This window comes from Stylophora pistillata, chromosome 5 (assembly GCF_964205215.1).
Source record: "Stylophora pistillata chromosome 5, jaStyPist1.2, whole genome shotgun sequence".
Lineage (NCBI taxonomy): Eukaryota > Metazoa > Cnidaria > Anthozoa > Scleractinia > Pocilloporidae > Stylophora > Stylophora pistillata.
Genome location: NC_142523.1, coordinates 10,183,136 through 10,197,203, shown reverse-complemented (window position 1 = coordinate 10,197,203; position 14,068 = coordinate 10,183,136). Strand labels below are relative to the sequence as shown.

General features: G+C 38.2%; 1 pseudogene; it reads left to right on the top strand.

Annotated features, from left to right (window-relative positions):
• LOC148730195 (uncharacterized) lies at positions 1-747 on the top strand (annotated as a pseudogene).
• Positions 748-14,068: the final 13,321 nt, after the last annotated feature.

Genomic DNA, 14,068 nt, shown 5'->3' with positions numbered 1-14,068 from the left:
AGCAAGCACGGTACTTTCGAAGATGACAGAATATCGTTTTCGACAACCGAAAACCTTTGAGGAGGAGGAAAAGTGTGTCGTTAATGCAGTTCCAAAGTCGACGCAATACAAAAACAAATCGGTGGCTCGTATTTTTGAAGAGTGGGCAAAAGCCCGATTTCCGAGAGTAGCAACTTTGGAACCAGGTGGTCTTTTTAAAGAATATGATCTGCACAGAGTTCAATCGCTGGAAATTCCTTTATTCCAAATGAATGCTTTAAGCGTGAATTATTGGCTGACGAAGTTTGTTCAAGAAGTTGCCAAACCGTCAAAGGAAAGATACCCACCGAAAACGTTATATCAGATTGTGCGTGGATTGCGTCTCTTCATGGAGGAGAAGAATGAGAAGATGGATTTTAATCCTGTCGATGCTTCGGATAAAAGGTGCAGATTTGTTGCTGTATGTAGCACTTATTATTCATTTTACTTTCAATTAATGTCACTAAATAACTAAACTTCTTGTAAATGTCTCGATAGAGAACATTATCTGTAATTATCATTTGTTGTCAATAAAGTTGTTTATCACCACGTGTTTTTCTTGCTTTATCAGTATGCAGATTAAGAAAATTTGCATCCGTGTTTGAAATCGTTTCAAACACGGCCGTATTTTCAACTCGTTTTTCATTGGGTTTCTAAATCCATCCACCTGACCAGAATAAGATGCTCTGGTTGGGTAAGAGCAGCATGAACAATTAATGAGTTTGAGAAGGGGGTGGAAAGTACTACAGTTGCTTGATCTCTCCCCTCCCCCTGAAAAAGGAATACCTGACTGTAGGTCAGGGTTCACTTCGGAATCCGGTCAGTGTAAAACGAAGACTGCGGACTGCAGACCGGGGGTAGAATGCAGACTGAGGGTAAAATGCAGACTGCAGACTGCAGACCAGGGGTAAAATGCAGACTGAGGGTAAAATATTAATAGTAAAAAAACGAGTCTTAAGGATGAAATAAAGAGTGTTCGTACCCGTAAAATAATTTCACGTCAGGACTCACGAAACACACAAAGGCCGCTTCACGCAGTGCAAAAGTCACGTCGTCCCCAAGTCACATGGCACTATAAAATGTCGGAAAACGAGGACGACGATCTCATGGTAATTTTCGATAATTTGCGTTAATGTCTTTCACAAACTATGCTCGATACCTACGAGTTTACCTTGCCTTTTTGTTGTGTTGTCGTGTTTTGCTTGCCTTGTCTTCTAAACAATTCCAAGGCCATATGAAGAATTTGAACGCTGAAAGAGTTACTCGGTCCCAGACCTATTCGCGAAAGCACAATTCAAAATGGCCGACATGTAAACAAAGGTAAGATGCATAGCATTACGATCAGTATGTTCGCTTTTGGGAAACTTGGTTCAACAAAATGGGGATTTCAAGAACTAGAGGTTGATAATATGTTTTACTAAGGCGAATAAACGCCTTTCGGTTTGAGTTTTCGGGATTTTGAAATAAAAATTACGGGTACGGGTAGGAACACTCCCAAGTCTTGTTTTTTATTACTAATACTTTATTTTACCCTCAGTCTGCATTTTAACCCCGGTCTGCAGTCTGTAGTATGCAGTCTGCATTTTACCCCTGGTCTGCAGTCCGCAGTCTTCATTTTACCCTCAGTCTGCATTTTACTCCCGGTCTGCAGTCAGCAGTCTGCAGTCAGCAGTCTGCAGTCAGCAGTCTGCGTTTTACACTGACCGCTTCGGAATCAGCAATTGGCTATCAAGTCCATGGCCCAATCGGGAAAGAGGTCATGAACATATCCGTACATTTTTAATTCGAAGGAAAATAAGAGTTAACCCGCGGCCAAGTAATGCCTTCTCAGGGTTGTCATAAAGAGTTTTAGAAACTGGACTCTGATACTGAAAGCAGGCGGCACCATGAACAAGTTATATTTCCACCGATATCATGCTTCCATGCTGAAAAATTACTTCACAAGCATTCGGAAGGCGAGAAACTAGCGTGGCGTGTATCACCCTCTTCTTGTAGTTTTACTGAGTACTTGTCACCCAATAATAATCCTAATTCCTTTTTTTTTTTATGCAGTCTCTCCAGTAGATATTGAACGAGAAATACTGTCTATTCCTCGAAACAAAACCTACGGTCTTTACTCTTGTCCAATCCATATTTTATCTGGTGAAACATATTATGTCTGGCCCTCTATCTAAAATTTTTAACATCTCTGTGCAAGAAGGTGTCTATCCATCCAAATTAAAGCAAGCGAAAGTTATTCCTGTCTACAGTGACGATGTAACTGAACCCGGGATTATCGGCCTATTTCGCTATTATCTCTTTTTAATAGAATATTTGAAAATTGATGCACCATCAACTTAAAACCTTTCTTGACAAAAACGATATCTTATTTAAATCCCAGTATGGCTTTCGTGAAAAGCATTCGACTCAACACGCTGTTATTGACATTGCGAACATCATACAAAATAATATGGACTTAAAATTATTCACTTGCGGCATCTTCTTAGATCTAAAAAAAGCCTTTGATATCGTTAACCATTTAATCTTACTAAAAAAAACTTGATCATTATGGTATCAGGGGCATCATTAATGACTGGTTTTCCTCGTACCTTCTTGGTCGTACACAAGTGACTGAATTAGATTCTAATCTATCCAACATTAATAAGATCTCGTGTGGTGTCCCTCAAGGCTCTGTTCTTGGCCCTTTGTTATTCTTAATTCATATTAATGATTTTCATCACTCTTCTTCGAAATTCTCGTTTTATCTTTATGCAGAAGACACAAATTTGTTGTATGCCAATAAAAATCTCAAGACCCTTGAATAAACAGTCAATAGCGAATTGGTCAAAGTATCTGACTGGCTCAAAGCAAATAAACTAACTTCAAATGCTAAAAAATCATTTTTCGTCCTTATCAACGTAAACTGGACCTTAGAGTCAATGTTCAAATGTTTGATAATAGTAATCATTCTTTTACCTCTCTTGAATGTAAGGATCATAGAATATTTAGGTGTCTTGTTGGATAGTCATCTGAGTTGAAAATTTCACATTGACAATGTGGCAATAAAAATAAGTAGAATAAATATAATATCTTACGAGACGTTTTGTTGTGTAGTATCGCTGAGTATTTTTACGAGTTGTGCCGTATTTTGACGAGCCCGTAGGGCGAGTCAAAATACAAATAACGAGTAAAAATACTCAGCGATACTACACAATAAAACGTCTAATAAGTTATTTATTATCCAATACGCCAAACTGTTATTTCAGTGCGGGCGAATTTCGCGAATGTTTATTTATGGGGAGTGCGTGACAGAAGTATGCGAAGCGGAACGGAATTGGCCCGTTGTTGTGCTGCTGTTTCTATTTTCTTCATTAAATGAAGAAATTTTCTGGTCGTCAAGCTGTTTTTCTTCGTTCGATTCATCTAATGAACTTGGATCTATATTTGCCAGCCATTCTGACTCTTCGTCGTCGGAAATATGATTCAAATTGTCTGCCATTTGTTTTTTTTTCGCAACTACAATCCAATTCTTCGCTTGCACGATGCGAGAAAACCTGTTTAACCGGTACTCTACAATAGACGAGTACAAATACCGCGTGATATTTGTACTCGTCTATGGCGTTATTTGTACTCGTCTAGGTGTAGTTGGATAATAATTGGAATTATTGCCCGCCTTCGGCATCTCTTACCTTAATAATAATAATAATAATAATAATAATAATTATTATTATTATTATTGTTATTGTTATTATCATTATTAGAGTTATTTTGGATCGTTTTTTACGCTGTTAATATTTTGTATTGTAGAGGATTTTATGGAAATTATTGCTAAATAAAATTGTTATGATAATAATAATAATAATAATGATAATAATAATAATGATAATAATAATCTTTAGACAGGGTGCGTTCTCACAAAAAGTGGTTTTGAGAACGGCCCTGTAGTTTTCAGAACGGCCCTGTAGTTAACGATTTATCGCTCTTTGATCCTCCCTTACCTATCCTATGGCGTGGCTGTTTGGGGCCAAGCTGCTAAATCACATTTACCGTGCGTGATTAAAATCCTCGTCCAACAAAAACGTGTTCTTCGGCTGATATATTTTTCTGAACCCAGAGCACATGCGGTGCCTTTATTTATCTCCTCAAAAATCTTCCCCATAAATATGTTATACGTTGAATTAATCAGTTTCCTCAATTATGTTTGACGTCTCATGTCTAACTGTACCTACCAACATTAGTAATCTTTTAATTAAAGCTACTGGAAAGCATAATCACGATACGAGGTTCTCTTCTTTCAGCAATCTTTATATTAATCCATCGAGACTGAATCAAAGCCAGAGCTCTTTTGCTAGCTTCGGAGCTAAACGTTGGAACTCTATTTCTGATGCTCTTCGTAAACTCCCGAAGACAGCTTTAAAAAAACTCTTCAAGGACATGTTATTTTCGTTCCTAGAGGCTGAGAATACGACTATGTTGAATCGCCCCCTCTATTTCTAAAAATTACTAGTTATAAACTGGCTTTATAATTTATATTCTACATTATAGTGTTACTATTTGCATATGTTTAATGATGCAGTTGTATATACGAGTTTTAAGTGGCTGTCTTTTTCTGGAGATGTTATTAATTTATGTTTAAGCTTTATTTGTACTCTATCACCACTGCTGTATCTCTAATTCTCGCCCGCCTTGACTAGCTCCTGCTATTTGCGGGCGTGAACGGTCTTCATGAACATGAAAGTGTAAATTAGATCAATAATAAAGGCTGATAGTTTCGAAAGAAACTGTTTGGGGCTGCGTCGGTGGGGGTAACGAAATAATTTGGATATATTAACAAAGTTGAAATGGTAAATTGGCCACCGTAACGATCGATGACAAAAGCTGACGTTTCGAGCGCTAGCCCTTCGTCGGAGCGAAGGGCTCCGATGAAGGGCTAACGCTCGAAACGTCAGCTTTTGTAATCGTTATGGTGGCCAATTTACCATCTCAACTTTGTTGATATATCCAAATTATTAGATCAATAATAATCAGATTAATTAAATTAATTAGATTAATTTGTAACTTGTAATTTTCTTATTAAGCTTTCTTTCTTATTTAGCTTCAATAAACTGTATTGTAAACTGTTGTTATTCAAATAGGTGTATAATCAACAAATTTGAATTTTTTTTTAATCGGAGAATCCACTTCAGCTGGTTCTCTTGTTTTCACTGACAATCATTGTGACAATCAATTGTGACAATCAAAGTAATCTTGTTAGTACATGAACAGCACTTCTGACAAGTGCTCAAGGCTTGAACATGACTAAGGTAGAAAATGGTGATTTCAAAAGCAAAGGGGGGAGCTAGCATGAAAGTGGATTGGTTGATCAGCACATTTTAAGCTTTCAAAAACTGATGGATTAGGATAGGATACCATATGTTAGCCAAAACCAGCAAAGGAAGAGGACTATAGTTAAAATATAAGTACCCCAGAGGAAAAAACATGATGTACTCTCAATAAACAGTAAACTTACACCAAAAAAAGAAAAAGAAAAAAAAAAGAAGAATAGCCTGCGCCTTCTTTTTAAAATTGACGGTAAAATGTTTCGAATACCAGCTCATAACAACCCTGCCTTCTGTACAAATCTTCTCTACCATAATTATCTATCACTTTTTACTTCAAACTTTCAAATTCTGAATAAAGACAGAATCAGGGGACGGATTGTCTTACTAGAAGCATACACTTATTGATCAGTCTGGATTCTAGTCTCCCTCGCAGCCGTTTTTTTTCATGTCACGCAACGCTCCCCAAAAAGAACTTTTAGGGGAGCGTTGCGTGACATCCAAAAAAACGGCTGCGAGGGAGACTATCTGGATTCTGAAGCATCTAAATTTCATTACCGGCTCAAAACTTAGAATGCTGATCGGCGTGGCTCGCGTGTTTCGATCCGGCGAGGAATGTGAGTGCGAGTGAGGTCCGCGTAAAGGCAAAACATCACTTTCATTTCCATTCCTCATTCCCCATTTCCTATTCTCGTTCCTGATTTTACCGGCGAGAATTTTTATCCGAGCTTGTCCGATTTTGCCCGATTGATTTCCGACATTCGTGTCGTAGTTGTTTGTTTATCAAAATCGCCCCATGCAGTTCTCCAAGAACACTGCGAGAATCTTGAACTGTTATTAGAGGCTTTTGCATACTGAAATCAGAGTAGAAAAATGCTATGTTTGCAGAAAGTCGAAGGGAAATCCTATGATCCATCTCTGCAACCGAAAAAAATTTTGCTAAAACCGACTGTCACTCGTCTCGGACGCAGTAGTGAACACTCGGATGTTGTTATGGACAGTGCCATGTGTCCTTTAATGATTAGTCGTGTTCACGCTGAAATTCATTTCAACGATGGAAGGTTCAGGATTAATGGTCAAGGACTGAACGGGCTGCTAGTAAACAAAACAAAGCGTAGTTCTGCTGTCCTTTGCGATGGTGATGTAGTTGTCTTTGGAGGTGCAGGAGCTACCCTGGTGAAAATCCTGTCCAGGATCCTGTAGGATCCTGTAGGATCCTGTAGGATCCTATAGGATCTTGAATAGGAACAGGATCCTAAGCAGGATCCTGTATAGGATCCGAATCCTGACTAGGATCCTAAAATGATAACAAATCCTGAATCGGATCCTAAGTAGGATCTTAGAGATATAAAGGATCCTATGTAGGATCACTTTCCTGACTAGGATCCTAGAATGATAACAAATCCTGAATAGGATCCTAAGTAGGATCTTAGAGATATATAGGATCCTATATAGTATCACTTTCCTGATCAGGATCCTGTGCAACAATAAGATACTGGATAAATATAGGATCCTATGGAGGATCACTATCCTGATCAGGATCCTGGGCAAAAATAGGATCCTGAATTATAAATAGGATCCTATGTAGGATCACTATCCTGATCAGGATCTTGGGCAAGAATAGGATCCTGGATATATATAGGATCCTATTTAGGATCACTATCCTGATCAGGATCCTGGGTCAGAATAGGATCCTGGATATATATAGGATCCTATTTGAGATCACTAGCCTGATCAGGATCCATGGAAAGAATAAGATCCTGGATATATATAGGATCCTATTTGGGATCACTATCCTGATAAGGATCCTGGGCAAGAATTAGGATCCTGTATAATTAAATACTAGAGGGATCCCATGTAGGAAGACTATCCTGATCAGGGGTCGAGAATCCATCAGTCTTAGGAGACTATGGAGTTGCGCACTGGGTGGTGATTCTGATGCAGCTTCAGGATTGGGTGTGACTGGACAGGGAACTTGAGCAGAAGTAGGATACACACTAGATTGTTGTAAGGATCCCCAATATTCTTTAATTCAAGATCTGTCTATCCAACTAAGGACTCAGTAAAATAGACTTAGTATTGGTGTCATATTGCTTAATTCTTTGATAATTTTTGATGATCTTTCATACTTACCACTCTTTCCAGAAACATGTGTACAGTTTGTTTTCAATCAGCCAGCACAGTGGAGTGTTTGATTTGTAGAGGGTTTGGGTTAGAACAAAAGGAGCCACGTGAAAGCGTTCTTTATCGAAAACTCTAGCTTCCAAATTTGTGCGATGATATTAAATTAACAGACTACGCATGCGCATGTCAAATGAAATAGTAATTTGCCTCAATTTTACAGGTTTATGGCTGTTTTCAGTGGTTAGGGTTATTTGCTTCAGGTTCGGTGAATATTGTCCAATAATCCCCTTCACTTTGTCTCATGGATTATTCGACGATATTCACCCTGCCTTTAGTGAATAATTGTTAAATACAAAATAACGTTTTGCCTATATTGAATATTGCAACTAGCTTCAGTAATTATCTAAATACATCCAGTTTACATGATATATAAGCTAATCATGTTGATAGCTTTTTAAAACCTCTGATACATAGCCATCGATATTAGGCTCATCACTCTCCACAAAAACCACCCGTGTCTCGATCTGCACACAACGTATCAGTTTAAATCTCCTTGTAAATCGCACTGCAACAAAGTGATGCCCTAAGAAGCCAGATGACCAAAATGTTTGAACAACAGGATCTCTTGGCGGATCAATTCCTGATGAACATACGTTCAAACCAATATTATCAATCACTCTGACAACAGCATAGCCATCACTATGGCAGTCCTTAAGAAAAAACTGGACCTCTCCAAAACAAATGTCAGACTGTGATAAATATTTCACAAGATAGCTTGCTGATTTGGCTTTCCTCTTGTAGCACAGGCTGTGAAACACCTGACCTCTTTTACGCATTCTTTCTGACACACTGACTTCTCTGTCATCATTGAAGTATCCCTCTATTGGATTACCAACATAAGGGACCTTGTGTAGCATTGGTGTGAAGAGCTTGACATCTTCATCATTAACCTCAACAGCCTTAGGGGAGTTTGATGTTAGCATTCCTTGTGCAAACTCACATGCTTCATCATTTCCTGCAACACATTGCTGTATGTATTGCTTAGAATGTTGTGCTCTCGCTAGTCGTTTGCAAATCTGATCTGGAATGCCTCTGGTACCATGGAACATGCGCTTAAGATGAGCCAACATAGACTCAAATACAAAGGTGGAGTGAAGGATCAGTGGACCATGAGCCTTAACCTGTGCTGGTAGGTGATTCAATGAATGAGAGTTGAAAGTACACTCTCGGTTTGAAAACAATGAGGGAATTAATCTTGTGTAACTCTGGATCATGGCTTCAGCTATGCTAATTTCATTTTCTGATATTGAATCAGAGCAGAGCATGGTTACACTAGTGACTAGAAGTGCGTGATGGTAAAACACTTCAGAAGGAAGCAAGAACTTCAAAACAGGAAGTCCAGCATGAAGAAAAAGGGCCTGCTTCTCGCTTGCTTTCCATTTCGAGAACTCTTCCAAAGGCCTAAATTTTCTTTTGAAGTCATGAGGCAGTTTGATGTTAAAAAGAGCCTGGGAAACTTCTTGGTCATTTTTCAGACTTGTTTCACTAGGGCAGCTTCCATTGAGCCACTTTGATATCCTTCTGGTATATTCTCCCTCGAGAACTTGGTGCATGTAATCAAATAACAGCATTTCTGGAATTTGTAAGATTTCATGCACAGGAGAAGGGCCTTTTATTCCAAAAACAGCATCTCCAGTAAGACAAGCTAGTTCAGCATGATTTAAGGAATCTGCATGGTTTCTACTTGGAAATTTACCGGGTAGGTATATTCTTACATTTCCCCTTCCAGGTAATCTTTGTCCAGGGTGTAAGCAGGAACAGCATCCAAACTTCCCATTGAATATCTTAAAATTTATTGATGGACCCTTGGCCATAAGATCAGCTGCTTGTCCATTCACATTAAGTTTGCACTTGGGAGTTTTCTTAATGTCTAAATGAAAACCCTGTTGAAGGTTTTTCACCTCGTTTACGAATGTTTGCTGAAATGATTCCATTTCAGGTTTTTTCTTTCCATACCATAACCCAGACAATATAATGTTTTTGTAGGAATACCGTAAAGCAAGTGGTAACTCGGGAATAAAACTCTGTATAGGCCATAGTGAGACACTTTTGGACTTCAGTGCAGGGGCTCCATCCAAATGCCAATACAGAGAAATGCAAAAACTGCCATCTTTCTTGATTTGAGCACTTTGCTTCTGGTACACTTCTCCATCTATAATGTCTTTATAAATACCACGAGTGTGTTTATATGTTTCAATAAAGTTTTTCACTGCAGACCAGTTTTCTGTAAGTAAAAAAGCTGCTATTGTTATAATGTATTATTTATACTAATTTTTAGAAACTGTAGCCAATACTCTTAAAATGTGCTTAATTAATACACAGGTGTGTAGAGCAAAATATGATATTTTCAAATGACTAAGATGAAGCATGACTTGCTATAACTGAGTTTCATGCCTAAACACTCTTCTGATGAGTACAGCTAAACACGAAACTCAGAGTTACAGAGAATCATGCACGTTTCACCTTCGTCATATTAAATTATAATATATCATATTTTATTACTTCATTAGCCTTAGTGATAAAAATAAGAAAGCTTATATTTTGTGTGTGATTACTGATTAGTTTTGGATTTGCTCAATCCGTCTCTTGGATCCAAACTATTTGATCACACTAACTGTGGTGAACAAGAAGATCCATACCATTTGATACTAAAGTAATGTAAATTTGTTATAAGTGGTAACTTTTGATTTTAAAACTTTGCTTACCAGAAACTACTCTTTTAAGCTCTTGCTCCAGATGAATCACATAAAATGTGCTAGAATTATCTCCAACTGAGTGAGTACCATTTTCAGAACAGATATCATTTATACAAAGATCATTTAGAAGTGGTTGTTGACATTTGTGGCATGTTATATGTTTCACATAACTGTAGCCAATGTCTTTAAGTGACTCGTCAAGCCGATAGGAAGATGAAGGGCATCCATTTCCATTTGGTAAGCACATCTTTATGAGTTTAAGAATGCTATCAGTTGCTTTCGATGACAGATTATGCCTCTGAGAAAGAGCCAGGAAAGCCCCCTTAAAATTTTTTAGGGAAAGAGAGGAACCACTAAAGAGTGGAGAATTTTCAACACTGCTATCCAGATAATGATCATTATTACTATCTGATTCCAAAACAGAATCACTGTCACACGAGGATGCACTGTCATATGAGGATGCACTGTCACATGAGGATGTACTGTCACATGAGGATGCACTGTCACATGAGGATGCACTGTCACTGGAGGTTTCTCTCTGATTAACCTGTGGCAAATCTTGTCGTTCATCTGAAAATAATTGTAAAACCAAAGATAAGCTGGGACTGTTTCATGGCCTAATTGCAGCCTAATGTGCAAAAATGTTTTTGGAATGTTTTAACTTACATTGGGGTTTTCTATTTTGTGGTAACTGATTCTTTAGAAAAAAAATTGTTACCTTCATTAGCTCTAGCTATCTCGCTTTCAAATTCAGAGATTGTGCTGTTAAAATTACTTGTATCCATATCAACTGCTCTCGTGGTTTCTGGTGTTTGTTCATCTGCCGCGTCGATACATAAGCGTTTCGAAGGGGGATAAAACAAGTCATCGGTACACTCTTGATAATAAACTGGACTGCTACACGAAATTCTATCAATGGAACTGTCTGAAGTTGAAGATTCACTGGAGACACCTACAGTACGAACAACCTCAGTGTCAGATTCAAATGAGTCGGAGTTCTTGCTAGAATCGTCGTTAAATTCGCTTCTAAAACGTTTTTGTTCTGTATTTTGCACATTACCAGACATTTTGCTTTTGTCGCCATCGCCAACTTCAATGTCACTGTTTTCAGATTCAAAGGAGTCGGAGTTCTTGCTAGAATCGTCGTTAAATTCGCTTCTAAAACGTTCTTGTTCTGTATTTTGCACAGAACCAGACATTTTGCTTTTGTCGCCATCGCCAACTTCACTGTCACTGTTTTCAGATTCAAGGGAGTCGGAGTTCTTGCTAGAATCGTCGTTAAATTCGCTTCTAAAACGGTCTTGTTCTGTATTTTGCACAGTACCAGACATTTTGCTTTTGTCGCCATCGCCAACTTCAATGTCACTGTTTTCAGATTCAAAGGAGTCAGAGTTCTTGCTAGAATCGTCGTTAAATTCGCTTCTTAAACGGTCTTGTTCTGTATTTCGCACAGTACCAGACATTTTGCTTTTGTCGCCATCGCCAACTTCAATGTCACTGTTTTCAGATTCAAAGGAGTCGGAGTTCTTGCTAGAATCGTCGTTAAATTTGCTTCTTAAACGGTCTTGTTCTGTATTTCGCACAGTACCAGACATTTTGCTTTTGTCGCCATCGCCAACTTCAATGTCACTGTTTTCAGATTCAAAGGAGTCGGAGTTCTTGCTAGAATCGTCGTTAAATTCGCTTCTTAAACGGTCTTGTCCTGTATTTTGCACAGAACCAAACATTTTGCTTTTGTCGCCATCGCCAACTTCAATGTCACTGTTTTCAGATTCAAACGAGTCGGAGTTCTTACCAGAATCGTCGTTAAATTCGCTTCTTAAACGGTCTTGTTCTGCATCTTGCACAGTATCAGACAGTTCGCTATCGTCACTTTCAGCCATAGATCATCATTCTCAGACCACCAAATATAAAATATGAAGATCAACCGCAAATCTAACACTTGTCTAAAAGACAAAGCTCATGATTCCCGCGAAAGAAAAATATTCGCGGCTTTTTTTCATCTTGTTCTGTGAGTGGATAGAGAATAACGTTTGATTGACCAATCAAATACCGTTGAACTTAAACTATGACTGTGATAGGCTAGCGCGTTATTGAGGGCCCGGATGTGTACGTGCACATGTTGGTCAACCTTCCCGCCTCATGTTAACGTTGCCGGCACGTTCCTTCAGCTTTGACGAGTAGTAGCGCGTTTACTCTTGATTACGAACTTTTTAGAAATTTAGTCTCTCAAGTTACTATAAAATGGCAGATTCAATACCAACCAGTTTGCGTCTTCAAAACCAAGCTAATGGCGGACAAATTTCCAGGTAAGTTTTCTTTGATATCTTCATAAAAATCTCTGGTTTTTTTAACAACTTTTTATCCTCACAGTTACTAGTATGAACGAAAAATCTATAACATAAGTCTTCAAATAACTCCCAATAAAACTTATAATTACCAATCTTAAAAAGTAATCGAGATGTGAAAGAGGCCTGAGGGTTTAATGACTATGATCGTGCAAGATTTTTTAGATTTCACACGGCCTTCCATAGTTCCACGTGCTTTGTGGTTATTACTAGTTTAAGCTTTCGATCTCCTTATTTTGAGCAAAAGAGACCTGTTCACTAGGTCGTTTTAACGAGTATAAAAATGTTGTTATTTCAGTACTACTTGAGACTGTTATGTTTTCTATAAGTGAAATCCCGATTTCTCAAACCTCCCGATATCTCGAACCAAACCTTGATTCCCTTGGATTTGCTTCACTTGTAATTTCACCCCCGATTTCTAGAACCAATTTGCGTTTCCCCTGGAGGTTCGAGAAATCGGGAATAGTTTGTGAATCACTCCGAGTGTAGGTTTATAATATTTTAACGTATCTGTCATGGTTGCTGGCATTGAATAAGTGGATTCTTGAAGGTGCTTGCCACGCGCGTTCATTGTATCGCGACTACTTTGTAGTTAGGGTTAGATTTCGTTCTTTTCTATTATTTCGTTATGATAAAGTCAAATAATTTCAAAATTGAAGCATAATCGTTTGCCTCAAACTATAGTTTTACGTTGCTTGGAAAACCTTAGAAAAGCCTAAAATACAGGCCCACTCGGGAAACTTGGAGATCGTTAAGCAAACATTTTTACACTGACAAGGATTCTTTTGATATCATCTCAATGCCTTCACATTCTGGTCAGATGACAGTGTCTCATGAAATTATATTGAAGCAACATCCTTAGATAAAAGTAAAAAACCGTAAGAAGTTCCTCCAGCTAAATTCATCTGGGGAATTCAACGACGTGCACTTGGGCCTGGTTCACGCGCGCCATATAATGACATAGCGTTAAAATGCAAAGAATTCCGAGGAACACAAGATATTACCACCACAGCAACCACAATAATGTAAACTGATTGGCTAAAAAGCCCAGTTATTAGACCGGTTTGGGTGCCTCTCCTTTTAGTTGCCATGGAGTAGTTTAACTTCAAGGGCAAAAAATGGGTTTATGTGGCAGTTTACTTGTGTGACCAGGCTAACAATTGTGCATGACATTGCAATATTTTTTTATAATTTTAGAATTACATCTTCAGAAACTATTTCCTATGATAACTAAATTATCACACACACAAGATTTGCATCATGAATTTCCTTTAAGTCGCATCATCACACCTAACTATTTCCTATGATAACCAAATTATCATACACACAGGATTTGCATCATAAATTTCATTTAGAATAATCACACCTAACTTCCAAAATTTTAGAGAATTTCCTGCTATTGTTCGATTCCTTATAAAAGAAGTACAGTTAGTTTAACTCAGTCGTTCAGAGTGTCAAGACCAGCACTTACAAGCTCAGAACCTCTTGGTCACAGAAAGAGTAACTCCAGTGCATGTAACCTCAC